Here is a 14,610-nt window from a genome sequence, read left to right as displayed (position 1 = left end):
AGTGCTGGGATTACAGGTGTGAGCCACCACACCTGGCCTGAATCTACATTTTAAAAAGAACATTAGAGATTTTCGCTTATATGTATGCTTACATATAAGTGAAACAAATGGAACAATAACAGAAGAGATAGGAATATGAGAGAAACTTGTATTACATTTCTATTAGAAGGCAGTCAAAGTAACCGAACTGGTATAGTGTTATTTCAAGGTGGACTTCGATTTGTTGCAAGTCTATACTGCAAACTCCAGGGCAACTAGTAAAAACCAAAGTATAAAAATGCTAAAAAGAGAAAACAGGCAAGGTATAGTGGCTCATGCCAAAGTAGAAAGATGGCTTGAGTCCAAGACTTAGAGACTATCCTAAGCAACACAGTGAGACCATGTCCCTACAGAAAAGGCCAGGTATGGTGGTGCATACTTGTATTCTTAGCTAATTGCATACTTGCAGTCCTAGCTAATTGCATACTTGTAGTCCTAGCTAATTGCATACTTGTAGTCCTAGCTAAATACATACTTGTAGTCCTAGCTAATTGGGAGACTGAGGTGGAAGGATCACTTGAACCCACGAGGTTGAGGGTGCAGGGAGCCATGATCACACCACTGCACTCCAGCCTGGGAGACTGTCTCAATTAAAAAAAGGCAATGAGAGGAAACAAAAATCATATAAAATCATCAACTCCATAAAAGGCAGAAAAAGAGTGGAGGGCAAAGCAAGAACAAAGAACAATAGGAGTGAATGGAAAATGATATGGCAAAATTAATCCAACTGTATAATCACTTTGAATGTCACTGGTCTAAATGCACCAATGAAAAGACAAATTGTTAGAGCCCATCAAAATAGAGGCACACCTCACTTTATCGAGCTTCACTTTATTTTGCTTGGCAACATCACCTTTTTAACAAATTAAAGATTTGTGGCCAGGAAGTGCTGAGCAAGTCTGATCAGCACCATTTTTCCAACACCGTGTGCTCACTTCACACCTGTGTCACATCTTTTGGGAATCCCCACAATCTTTCAAATATTTTAGTTATCACATCTGTTATGATGATCTGTGATCAGTGATTTCTGATGTTACTACTGGAATTGTCTCAGGGTGCTGGAACTCTATGGAAGATAGCAAACATGATGGAAAAATGTTACGTTTGACTGCTTCATTGACTAGTCATTTCCCTCTCTACTTCTCTCTTCCAGCCCCAGATTACCCAAGATACAATAATGAAATTAGGCCACTTCACTCTGCAGTGGCCACCATGTGTTCAAGTGAAAAGAAGTGTGCACATCTGTCACTTCAAATCAAAAGGTAGAAATCATTGAGATTAGTGAAGAAGCCATGTTGGAAGCTAAGACAGGCCAAAGCTAAGCTTCTTGCATCAGCTACCCAAGTTGTGAATGCAAAGAAAAAGTTCCTGAAGGAAGTTATAGGTGCTACTCCAGTGAACACATGAATGATTTTTAAAAAACAAAACAGACTTTTTACTGATACAGAGAAAGTCTGCGTGGTCTGCATAGAAGATCAAACCAGCCCCAACCTTCCCTTGAGACAAAGCCTAATCCTGAGAAAGGCCCTAAATCTCTTCAATTCTATGGAGGAGAAGAGAGGTGAGGAAGTTGCAGAAGAAATGTTTGAAGTTGGCAGAGATTGGTACATGAGCTTCTAGGAAAACAGCCATATCTGTGACATTAAAGTGGGAAGTGTGCTGTAAAAATGGGAAAAAAAGCCTACATGATAGAACATCTGTTACAGCATGATTAAGACCTTCTTGTTGGTAGGCCAGGAGGTAATGGTCACCATTTGTGTCCATATTCTCCTAGACTGAGCATGGAGAAATCTGTAATAGTAGCTGGAGAGGTGTAGGTTGTGTGTTCAAGGGAAAAAAGAGTGATTTTGAGGGAACACATAGCTTGCCTCAGCTATGTCAGATTTCTCTCCTATACGGGTTTGTTGATGCCTGCTGAGGTGTGACTTCTGGCAAAAGGTTTTCCCACATTCCTTACATTCATAAGGTTTTTCTCCTGTGTGTGTTCTCTGATGTATACTGAGGCCTGACTTCTGGAAGAAAGTTTTCCTACATTCATTACATCTAAAGGGTTTTTCCCCTGTGTGAGTTCTGTGATGTACAGAGTTTTGACTTCTGGGAGAAGGTTTTCCTACATTCCTTATATTAAAATGGCTTCTCACCTGTGTGAATTCTCTAATGTAAGGTGAGAACTGTCTTATGGTAAATTTTCCTACATTCATCACATTCATAGGGTTTCTCTCCTGAGTGAGTTCTCTGATGCATATTGAGGTTTGACTTATGACAAAAGGTTTTCCCACACTCATTACATTGGTAAGGTTTTCCTCTGGTATGAGTTCTATGATGTACAGTGAGGATTGACTTCTGACTGAAGATTTTTCCACATTTGCTACATTCATAGGGTTTCTCCCCTGTGTGAATACCTTGATGATTCTGAAGATTTGCCTTCTGATGAAAGGATTTTCCACATTCATTACATTCATAGGGCTTTTCCCCAGTGGGAGTTCTCTGATGTATAATAAGGTGTGATTTCTGACAAAAAGTTTTTCCACATTCATTACATCCATACGTTTTTTCCCCCGTGTGAGTTCTCCAGCGTACAGTGAGGAATGACTTGTGATGAAAGATGTTTCCACATTCATTACATATGTAAAGTTTCTACCCAGTGTGAGTTCCCTGAGGGATACTGAGATTTGACTTCTGATGAAAGGTTTTTCCACATTCATTACATTCATAGGGTCTTTCCCCTGTGTGGGTTCTCTTGTGTATCCCAAGGTTTAACTTATTGATTAAGGTTTTCTCACATTCATTACATTCATAGGGTTTTTTTGCCAGCATGAGTTCTCTGATCTATAGTTAGGAATGACTTACAGTACAAGGATTTTCCACATTCATTACATTCATAGGGTTTTTCCCCTGTGTGAGTTCTGTGATGTACTGTAAGGTATGACTTGTGGCTATATGTTTTTCCACATTCGTTACATGCATATGGTTTTTCCCCAGTATGAGTTCTCTGATGGACAGTGAGGAATGACTTACAGTGAAAAGTTTTCCCACATTCATTGCAATCATAGGGTTTTTCCCCTATGTGTGTTCAATGATGTATCCTGAGGTTCGACTTATTAATAAAGGGTTTTCCACACTCATTACATTCATAGAGTTTTTCCCTCATGTGTGTTTTCTGATGGACAGTAAGCCTTGACTTATGGCTAAATGCTTTTTCACAATGGTCACATGCAGAGGGCTTTCCCCTGGTGTGAGTTCTATGATGTATTGTGAGGTATGACTTCTGGCTAAAAGTTTTTCCATTCACTACACCGATAGGGCTTTTCCCCTGAGTGAGTTCTGTGATGTAAAGTGAGAAGTGATTTACGGTGAAAAGTTTTTCCACATTCAATACATTTGTAGTCTTTATCCCCTGTGTGAGTTCTCTGATGTAAAGTGAGAAATGACTTATGGTAAAAGGTTTTTCCACATTCATTGCATCCATAGGGCTTTTCACCTGTGTGAATTCTCTGATGGATACTGAGGCTGGACTTATAGCTGAACAATTTTCACAACAGTTACAGGCATAAGGTTTTTCCTCAACAGGCATCTTGTGCTGTATCATAAAGTCTGATTTGATAATGGAAGGTTTCTCACATTCAACATATTCATAGGGTTTCTCCCCTGTGTGTATTTGCTGATGTATAGTGAAGTCAGACTTTCTACAGCAAGTTGGCTGTCCTACCTGAGTTATCCCTTGGACAATAACACCTGAGTTATTACAGCCTTTCTCATATTCATTATATTTACCAAAGGTCTGTCCTATATGAATTCTCTTATGTATAAAAAAACATTGCCTCTGTGTTGAAGGTTTTCCCTTGTTCATTACATTGAAAAGGCTGCAGCACAGTTTGAATCTTGTGATGCTGAGTAAGATGTTCATGATGTCTATGAGATCTCCTGGTTATATCAGGGACATAAGGCTTCTCTCCAGACTGTGTCTCACCAGGCTTAATAGGGAAAAGCACGTTCTGGCAAACATTAAACTGCCCAGGCTTCATTCCTGAACTGTTTCCATTATTTATAATCAGATTTAAAACATGGTTTGAGTTCAAATTAAATGATTTTCCTAATTCAACTCTCTCCTGAGTTGATGTGTTGCTGTTGGTGATTACAATTTGCCAGAAAAATCTATCATGACTTTCATGGCTCCTTTCAATGAGGTCATCAATGATCTGGACAGCTGAAATGAGAAAAAGGTATCCATGAACCACACATGAGCATGTCTTACAGAATGCTTGTGTAAAGGTAAAAAGAAATACTTCCTATCCCAGTGGAGTAAGATTTGATAAAAATTAATAATGGGTATTGGTTTTATATGCATATGGTTCCCGTTCCTACTGACATAATGTAATAAATCAGTATATTTCCTGATGTTCAATTGAGCTTTTCTTTGCATTTTGAAGTTTTCCTGTTCTTTTTTTCACAAAGAATTATTTGGTAATAATATGCATCTACTTCCTACTCATAGGTTTTAATAAGTGTTCATTATCTGTCATTTGTTTTCTCTCTTTTTTTCTATTTATTCATATAACAATAGTGGCTGTTTTAATAGCTGTTATTTTTTCATTATTCTTCTTTGAAGATAGCCAGTTTTTCCTGGGTCAGCAACTGGCAGGTACAGGACACGGCCATTTTTCTGTTTCCTAAGCATGGAAGTAGCTTTTGGACAGGATTTTGCCTATATGTTAACTTTCACTCCTCCCTGAGAATGGTTATGTGTCTGGAGGTTTTCCAAGCAGAAAATCTCTTATTCCCCATGTTAAACAAAAACAGATCCTGGCAAATTCTTACTTAAACATGACATCCCCTGCTTCCCAGAACCATAATAAGCACAGAAGCTCCAGTCAAAAAACCACACTGGTGATCTGAAGGATTGGTTCTGCAACTCAGGCTGTGCCCATCATCTTTGAAAAGTGGATTTCTTGTTCCTTCTGAGATCAGCCCTGCCCCTCTCCACTAACACACCCCTGTTTAATAATTCACTATTTTTGAAGGGTTTTATTTTGTGTTTTGGAGTTTCAGACGTCACACAGTTTTATATAAAAATGAAGTTTCCTGTACATTTCTCATCTTCAAATGGTAACTATAAACTCCACTCTCAAACAAAAATCTGAGCCCTTCAATAGGAAATAATTGGTTTCTTTGGACTTGAGACCCAGAATCTTCTGGTTCTCCTCCCAAGTGCAGCACCAACCCTATCCAGGCCCCTATGATGGGTCCTTCTCAGCTTCATAATATCTTTCTGAGACAGGATATTACTCTGTTACCCAGGCTGGAGTGCAGTGTTGCTATCATAGCTCACTGAAATTTCAAACTCCTGAGCTGAAACAATCCTTCCACCTTAGCCTCCCAAGTATAAAAACTAGGATTAAAAACCCATGTCACCATACTCAGCTGCTATGTTTTTTTTGTAGGTGGGGGTCTACCAGGATTACATAAGGCCAGAATTTCGAGACCAGCCTGGGCAATAGAACAAGACCTCATCTCCACAAACAATAAAAAATTAGCTGTGTGTGTTGGCATAGACCTGTAGTCCTAGCTACTTGAGAGGCTAGGGTGTGAGGAACACTTGAGCCCAGGAGTTCATCGTTACAGTGAACTACAATCATGTCACTGCACTTCAATCTGAGAAACAGAGTGAGAACCAACTGTTTAATTAAAAAACAAGAAGAATACAGCTACAGCTTAAAAAGAAACACTATTTTCATCATCACTGTTATAATGACTGATTCTTAAAAACTGCTTAAGATACATTCAAAGGATAAATAAATGCATGAATGTCCAAAAAAAGTTTTTAAGATACCACATCAGAATAGAGGAAAAGGGGGAAATAGAGAAAATAAATAACAAAGAAAAAGGCCTAAGGAGAGGATGGCAGGGATTGGATTTGGGGTAAATAGAAGAAGATACTCAGAAAAATAAGAGACTTGGATATATGCATGAGAGCTACCCCTTTGGACTATATAATGCACATTTAATGCAGACCAACAGTCTTCAGGTGGTGGGAAAAAAGTGGTGAAAACAAGATAACACTACAAAAATCTGCTGGGCATTACTCCTCCAGGCCTCTCTGCCCAGTATTCACTGACTGACCTGAAAGTCTCAGGTTTGGGGCTTCTTGTAGTATCCATGGCTCTGCTCCTTGCTCTAGCTTGAAGATCATCTCAGGTTTGGTAATTCAATGTCCTGGTAATGAGAAAAAATGGAAGACTTTGTCAAACCACTAAGTCAAATCCTTTTCAGAATGACAACAGCTGGGCTTCAGGGACTGTGCAATGAAGGAGCCAATTTGAATATTTCATTACAGAGTAATGACACATTTTTCATCAACCGGAATCTTACAAGTAAATATTATTATACCTTAAAAGGGTTCCTATATTTACCAACAACAGAACACATTCCTGGGAGTTATTGGGAAATTTCACTCACCCAATGATATCAGGCTGCTGTAGGTCTCCAGTATCACGTCCCTGTACAGGGTCCCCTGAGCATCATCCAGGTCCTGCCACTCCTCCCAGGTAAAGTGCACAGCTACCTCCTCAGAGGACACCAACTCCTGTAATGATACCAGGCTGTTGTAGGTCTCCAATATCACGTCCCTGTACAGGGTCCTCTGAGCATCATCCAGGTCCTGCCACTCCTCCCAGGTGAAGTGCACAGCCACATCTTCAAAGGACACCAACCCCTGTAATGACACATTTTTCCTCAAGTCAAAGCATCAGCCCAGGGTCAAAAGAACAAGAATCTGGGTATTCACTCTTTTGTGTGTCCATGTGTCTTATATGTATTCTACATAAGATGTAGTTTGTTTTGTACTGTTTATGGTGGGAGAAAGAGTAATCACAGTAGAAATATGCTTCCACTGTAATAACTTATGAATTAATAAAATTATATTACACAGTTCACCTTATAGACCTAGAACCACCCTTGTTGCTAGGGATAAAAGTATAAACAAAATGCAAGACTCTCTCTCTACAAAAATAATTTAAAAAATAGGCATAATGCTGCATGCCTGTAGTCCTGGCTACTCTGGAAGCTGAGGCTGAAGGATTGCTCAAGCCCAGGAATTTGACAGTGCAGTGAGTTATGATCACACCACTGCACTCCAGCCTGGCCAACAGAGACCCTATATCTCAAAAAAAAGAGGAATAAAATTCTATTCCTCAAAGGAGCTCATGATCTTGTTATGAATATATAAGTATAAACACATACTGGGAATAATGTTTAGGTGAACTCATTGAGATACAAGCTCAATGCAGACTAAGAGAAGAGAGAAGGAGAAAATAAATTTTTTTAATTTTGCATCATGAGGTTCCACTTTACTGAAAAATCAGGTGTTTGGCTCTTCCACATGAACCACGAATTCTCATGCCTATGAGAAAGTATCAGACGTCTACTCACAAAGGCAAAGAGAACACACACCACTTTAATGGAACTCTGGACAGCACCATGCCTAGATGAATGATTCTGGGCAGTGATGAAAGCTACATGCAATATTTAAGGAATTGATTATGCAGTGATTCTGCATTTAAATATTTGACTTAATTTTAAAAATTCTTATGCACCTATCATTTTTACATTATATTACTTCCTCAGTATCCATGGGGACTGATTGCAAGATACCCCCCAGATACCAAAATCCACAGATTGGATAATTCTCTTATATAAACTAGTCTCATATTTGCATATAACTTATGCACATCCTCCTGTATACAGTCATGAGCTGCATAATAACATTTCAGTCAATGATGAAACATGTATATCACAATAATCCCATAAGATGATGATGAAACATACACAGAAACCTGATATTGGCATTGCAGATGAAGTGCAGAAAATGATAGTCAATAATGGCTCTGAGCCATCTGGTTATCCATATACCAAAAGCATATAAATAAAAATATACATATCATATAGGTTTTTGTAACACTATGATGTTCACAAAACAATGAAATTACCTAAAGATGCATTTCTCAGAAATTAATCCCATCAGTAAGCCATGCACAACTGAACTTTATATCTTTAGATTACATATAATACTGAAGACAATGTAATGCTACATAAATGGCTGTTATACTGTACTGTTTAGGAAATAATGACAAGAAAAATTTCTGTAGATGCTCTGCACAGAGACAACCATCTATTTTTGTGGGAATATTTTCAATCTGAAGTTGGCTGAATCCACAGATGCAAAACCTATGGATACAAAAGGGTGAGTATACTTAATTAAAAGCATATACACTGGCATTTCAAAATTTCCTTTCTACGGGACAAAAAATTGCTGTATCCACCCAGGGTGCACACAGCCACTTCACAAGCAGATGTAAATAAGGAGATCCAGTAAGGACAGAAAAGTTACATGACAATATTGGCATTTTAACAGCCATCCCTGAGAAAGAGAATGGGAAAGGGCCTAAGGGAAAGCCAGAAGAGAGTAAAGAGGAAGACAGATGACCACCTACATCAGGACATGGAGTGTAAGAATACACAACAGGGAAGCAGTTCTCAAAAGGAAAAAAATGTAGAAACAGGATTTGGTACCAATTTGCTGTACAGTGGGTAAAAAGGGGAGTTTTGTTTCCAAGTTATCTGCCATGATCCAGCTAGTTTGGTACTGATGTTGTGAAGTGAAATTTGCAAAAAATAAAAGAATATGATAACCAGAAGTGACACAGACTCGGATATATCATGTGTGAAACATCTGAGTTTCCATGCGTGGGAATGTCCAACTGGCAATTGGGAATATGGCTCCAGTGGTTCAGAAGAGAGATCAAAACTAAAGATAAAGATTTGGAAATTACCAGAATTTCAATGGTACCTGAATCTATCAGACCAAATGAAAATAAGAGATGAAAGAGTAAAAGAAACAAGTACAGAATCTACAGAAACACTAACATTTACACAGGAAGAGAAATAGACTGTGAAGACCAAGAAGGAATTTCCTGAGTTTATTCCACTAATAAAGAAAAGTTCAATATTCAGAAGTCAACTAATATAATTCATCATGATCATAGTCCTGTGGAAAAAAATCCTTTAACTCTGCACATAGGCATTGAGAAGATAGTTTTAGAAACACATTCCAGGTTCCTATTTCTGCATGTAAGAAGCTTGGAAGTAATCAATAATTACTTTACAATAATTAATTTTAATAACAAACTTAACAACAAATTAATATGACACAATGAATCTTAACAACAAACAAAAAGCTGAAGAGACTAAAAAATCAACAATTCTTTCTAGATTTGAAACTCAGGGGAGGACACAGGGCAAACCACTGTCCCCAGGATTGCAGAGACAGAGAAGTGAATATAGGACTTAATGGCTTACAGGAAAATGGACTCACTACTGAAACCAACTTTGGAACCAGTGCTGGAGTAGAAAAACTCAAACCGTAACTGGTGAATGGCTGGAGGATCCACGTGGACAACTCTAAGTGGTAAAAACTAAAAAGAGATAGAGTTATTGTGGGATGGGGGCACAATACTGTAAAATTGTCTCATGGAGCTTCATCAGGCTCCTGTGACAAATACCTGAGAAAATTCCCCTCCTGCTTCAAGCATTCAGAAGGAAAAAGGAAACCATTTCGAAATATGCCAGAGCACCCAGTTCTTAACAAGGCTTGTCTACAGGAGAAACTACTTAACTTCAGCCTAATCTGCTCTAGTATAATCAGAGACTAAGCTAGGGGAAGGGAATTATCCCCTTCCATTGCAACCGATTCTAGTCATGTTCCATCTAACGTGGAAAATTAATTAAACAGAGGAACACTTCTGAGGTTCACAGTATAGATCCAATCAGCATTCCAGAACACGGCTGCTGGGGTCTGCGTGTTTGTTGCTCACATATGATACCAAACACTGCTCCTGAGGTCTGAATGTTTCTCCCTCACATAGGATTCCATAACACTGCTACGAGGGTCTGTTTGCCCATCACATAGGATTCCAGAACACTGCTACGAGGGTCTGAATGTTTGTCCCTCACATAGGATTCCAGAACACTGCTGCTGGGGTCTGAATGTTTGTCCCTCACATAGGATTCCAGAACACTGCTGCTGGGGTCTGAATGTTTGTCCCTCACATAGAATTCCAGAACACTGCTATGAGGGTCGGAATGTTTGTCCCTCACATAGGATTCCAGAACACTGCTGCTGGGGTCTGAATGTCTGCCCCTCACATAGAATTCCAGAACACTGATACGAGGGTCTGAATGTTTGTCCCTCACATAGGATTCCAGAACACTGCTGCTGGGGTCTGAATGTTTCTCCCTCACATAGGATTCCAGAACACTGCTACTGTGATCTGAGTGTCTGGCCCTCACATAGGATTCCACAACACTACTGCAAGAGTCTCAATGTTTGTCCCTTACATAGGATTCCAGAACACTGATGTAATGATCTGAATGTTTCTCACTCACATAGAATTCCAGAACACTGCTGCTGTGCTCTGAATGTCCATCACATACGATTCCAGAAGACTGCTGCTGGGGTCTGAATGTTTCTTTCTCACATAGGATTCCAGAACACTGCTGCCATGGTCTGAAGGTTTGTCCCTCACAGAGGATTTCAGAACACTGCTACTGGGGTCTGAATGTTTGTCTCTCACCTAGGATTCCAGAACACTGCTGCTGGGATCTGAATGTCTGTCCCTCACATAGAAGTCTAGAACACTGCTGCAAGGGTCTGAATGTTTCTCCCTCACATAGGATTCCAGAACACTGCTGTAAGGGTCTAAATGTCTGTCCCTCACATAGGATTCCAGAACACTTCTACAAGGTTCTGAATGTTTGTCCATTACATAGGATTCCAGAACACTGCTAATGTGATCTGTGTTTGGCCCTCACATAGGATTCCAGAACACTGCTGTGAGAGTCTAAATGTCTGTTCCTCACATAGGATTCCAGAACACTGTTAGGAGATTCTGAATGTTTGTCGATTAGATAGGATTCCAGAACATTGCTGCCATGATCTGAATGTTTGTCCCTCACGTAGGATTCCAGAACACCGCTGCCATGGTCAGAATGTTTGTCCCTCACATAGGATTCCAGAACACTGCTTCTGTCGTCTGAATGTTTGTCCCTCACATAAGATTCCAGAACACTGTTCTGGGGTCTGAATGTTAGTCCCTCACATAGGATTGCAGAACACTAATGCAATGATCTGAATGATTGTCACGTAGGATTCCAGAACACTGTGCTGGGATCTGAATGTTTGTCCCTCACATAGCATTCCAGAACACTGCTGCTGGGTTATGAATGTTTTTCCCTCACTTAGAATTCCAGAACACTAATGCAATGATCTGAATGATGGTCCCTCATGTAGGATTCCAGAACATTGCTGCTGGGGTCTGAATGTTTGTCCCTCACATAGGATTGCAGAACACTAATGCAATGATCTGAATGATGGTCCCTCACGTAGGATTCTAGAACACTGCTGCTGGGGTCTGAATGCTTTTCCCTCACATAGGATTCCAGAACACTTCTGCTGTGGTCTGAATGTTTGTCCCTCACATAAGATTCCAGAACACTGCTAGAAGGGTCTGAATGTTTGCCCATCAGGTAGGATTCCAGAACACGGCTGCTGTGGTCTGAAAGTTTTTCCCTCACATAGGATTCCAGAACACTGCTACGAAGGTCTGAATGTTTGTCCGTCACATAGGATTCCATAACACGGCTGCTGTGGTCTGAATGCTTTTCCCTCACATAGTATCACAGAACACTAATGCAATGATCTGAATGTTTGTCCCTCTTTAGGGAAAAGAGAGATCAGACTGTTACTGTGTCTATGTAGAAAGGGAAGACATAAGAGACTCCATTTTGAAAAAGACCTGTATTTTAAACAATTGTTTTGCTGAGATGTTGTTAATTTGTAGCTTCTCCCCAGCCAGTTTGACCCAGCCACTTTGACCCAACCTGGAGCTCACAAAAACATGTGTTGTATGAAATCAAAGTTTAAGGGATCTAGGGCTATGCAGGACGTGCCTTGTTAAAAAAATGTTTACAAGCAGTATACTTGGTAAAAGTCATTGCCAATCTCTAGTCTCAATAAACCAGGTGCACAGTGCACTGTGGAAAGCCACAGGGACCTCTGCCCTTGAAAGCGGGGTATTGTCCACGGTTTCTCTCCATGTGATAGTCTGAAATATGGCCTCGTGGGATGAGAAAGACCTGACTATCCCCCAGCCCAACACCCATAATAGGTCTGTGCTGAGGTGGATTAGTAAAAGAGGAAAGCCTCTTGCATTTGAGATAGAGGAATTCCACTGTCTCCTGCCTGCCCCTGGGAACTGAATGTCTTGGTATAAAACCCAATTGTACATGTGTTCAATACTGAGATAGGAGAAAAACCACCCTATGGTGGGAGGTGAGACATGTTTGTAGTAATGCTGCCTTGTGATTCTTTACTCCGCTGAGATGTTTGGGTGGAGAGAGACATAAATCTGGCCCACGTGCACGTCTAGGCATAGTACCTTCCCTTGAACTTAATTATGCTATAGATTCTTTCGCTCACCTGGTTTTTACTTACCTTCTCCTTATTATCACCCTGCTCTTTTACTACATTCCTTTTTGCTAAAATAATAAAAATAATAATCAATAAAAACAGGGAACTCAGAGGCTGGTGCCAGTGCAGGTCCTTGGTATGCTGAGCGCCAGTCCCCTGGACCCACTGTTGTTTCTCTATACTTTGTCTCTGTGTCTTATTGCTTTTCTCAGTCTCTCATCCTAACCAGCTAGAAATACCCACAGGTGTGGAAGGGCAGGCCACCCCTTCACCCTCACATAGGATTCCAGAACACTGATTCCAGGGTCTGAATATTTATACCTTACGTAGGATTCCAGAACACTGCTGCTGGGGTCTGAGTGTTTGTCCCACACATAGGATTCCAGAACACTGCTGCTGTGGTCTGTTTTTTTCTGTGTATTTAAAATTACTTTATTTATATTTATTTTTAATTGACATATGACATTGCATGTTTTTGTAATGTAAAATGTGAGGGACAAATATTCGGACCAATGCAGTAGCGTTCTGGAATCCTATATGAGGGACAAACATTGAGACTCTCACAGTAGTGTTCTGGAACCCTATCTGAGGGACAAACATTCAGACCCAGCAGCAGTGTTCTGGAATCCTACGTGAGGGACCATCATTCAGATCATTGCATTAGTGTTCTGCAATCCTATGTGAGGGACAAACATTCAGACCCCAGCAGCAGTGTTCTGGAATCCTATGTGAGGGATCATCATTCAGATCATTGCATTAGTGTTCTGGAATTCTAAGTGAGGGAAAAACATTCATAACCCAGCAGCAGTGTTCTGGAATGCTATGTGAGGGACAAACATTCAGACCCCAGCAGCAGTGTTCTGGAATCCTACATGAAGGACAATCATTCAGATCATTGTATTAGTGTTCTGCAATCCTATGTGAGGGACAAACATTCAGACCGAGCAGCAGTGTTCTGGAAGCCTATGTGAGGGAGAAAGTGTGTATTCATTCTGAAAAGGTCAAATCTAGCTAATTAACAAATACGTAAGCTCACATAGTTATCATTTTTCTGGTGAATACACATAACTTTCTATTTCTCAGGAATACAATATATCATCATCAATTACAATCAACTTGGTCTACAATAAGTCTCCTGAAATTTATTCCTTCTATCTAAGTGTGTATCCTCTGATTAACATAACTGAAACTCCCCTTGAGCTCTAGCTCTGATGCCCTACCATTGTACTTTGTACTTCTATGACATCAACTTTTTTACATACCAGTAAATGTGATTTTCATTTGCATTTCTCTGATGGTGAGTGATGATGACCATTTTTTCGTGTGTCTATTGGCTGCATAAATGTCTTCTTTTCATAAGTGTCTGTTCATATCCTGCACCCACTTTTTGATGAGGTTTTTTCTTGTAAATTTGTTTGAGTTTTTCATAGATTCTGGATATTAGCCCTTTGTGAGATGAGTAGATTGAAAAAATTTTCTCCTATTCTGCAGGTTGCATGTTCACTCTGATGTCTTTTGCTGCACAGAAGCTCTTTAGTTTAATTAGAACCCATTTGTCAATTTTGGCTTTTGTTGCCATTGCTTTTGGTGTCTTAGACATGAAGTCCTTGCCCTTGCCTATGTCCTGAATGGTATTGCCTAGGTTTTCTTCTATGGTTTTTATGGTTTTAGGTCTAACATTTAAGTCTTTAATCCATCTTGAATTAATTTTTGTATAAGGTGTAAGGAAGGGATCCAGTTTCAGCTTTCTACATATGGCTAGCCAGTTTTCCAAGCACCATTTGTTAAATAAGGAATCTTTCCCCATTTCTTTTGTCAGGTTTGTCAAAGACCAGATAGTTTTAGATGTGTGGTATTATTTCTGAGGGCTCTATTCTGTTCCATTGGTCTATATCTCTGTTTTGGTACCAGTACCATGCTGTTTTGGTTACTGTAGCCTTGTAGAATAGTTTGAAGTCAGGTAGCATGATGCCTCCAGCTTTGTTCTTTTGGCTTAGGATTGACTTGGCAATGCAGGCTCTTTTTTGGTTCCATATGAATTTTAAAGT

General features: G+C 39.8%; 1 pseudogene; it reads right to left on the bottom strand.

The window, feature by feature from the left end:
- Positions 1-1,865: 1,865 nt before the first annotated feature.
- LOC100597880 overlaps positions 1,866-14,610 on the bottom strand; it is a 74,009-nt pseudogene continuing 61,264 nt past the window's right edge.

Source organism: Nomascus leucogenys, chromosome 15 (genome assembly GCF_006542625.1).
Source record: "Nomascus leucogenys isolate Asia chromosome 15, Asia_NLE_v1, whole genome shotgun sequence".
NCBI classification, from domain to species: domain Eukaryota; kingdom Metazoa; phylum Chordata; class Mammalia; order Primates; family Hylobatidae; genus Nomascus; species Nomascus leucogenys.
Note: the sequence above shows the minus strand (reverse complement) of the source record. Positions and strands in the feature narration are given on the sequence as shown.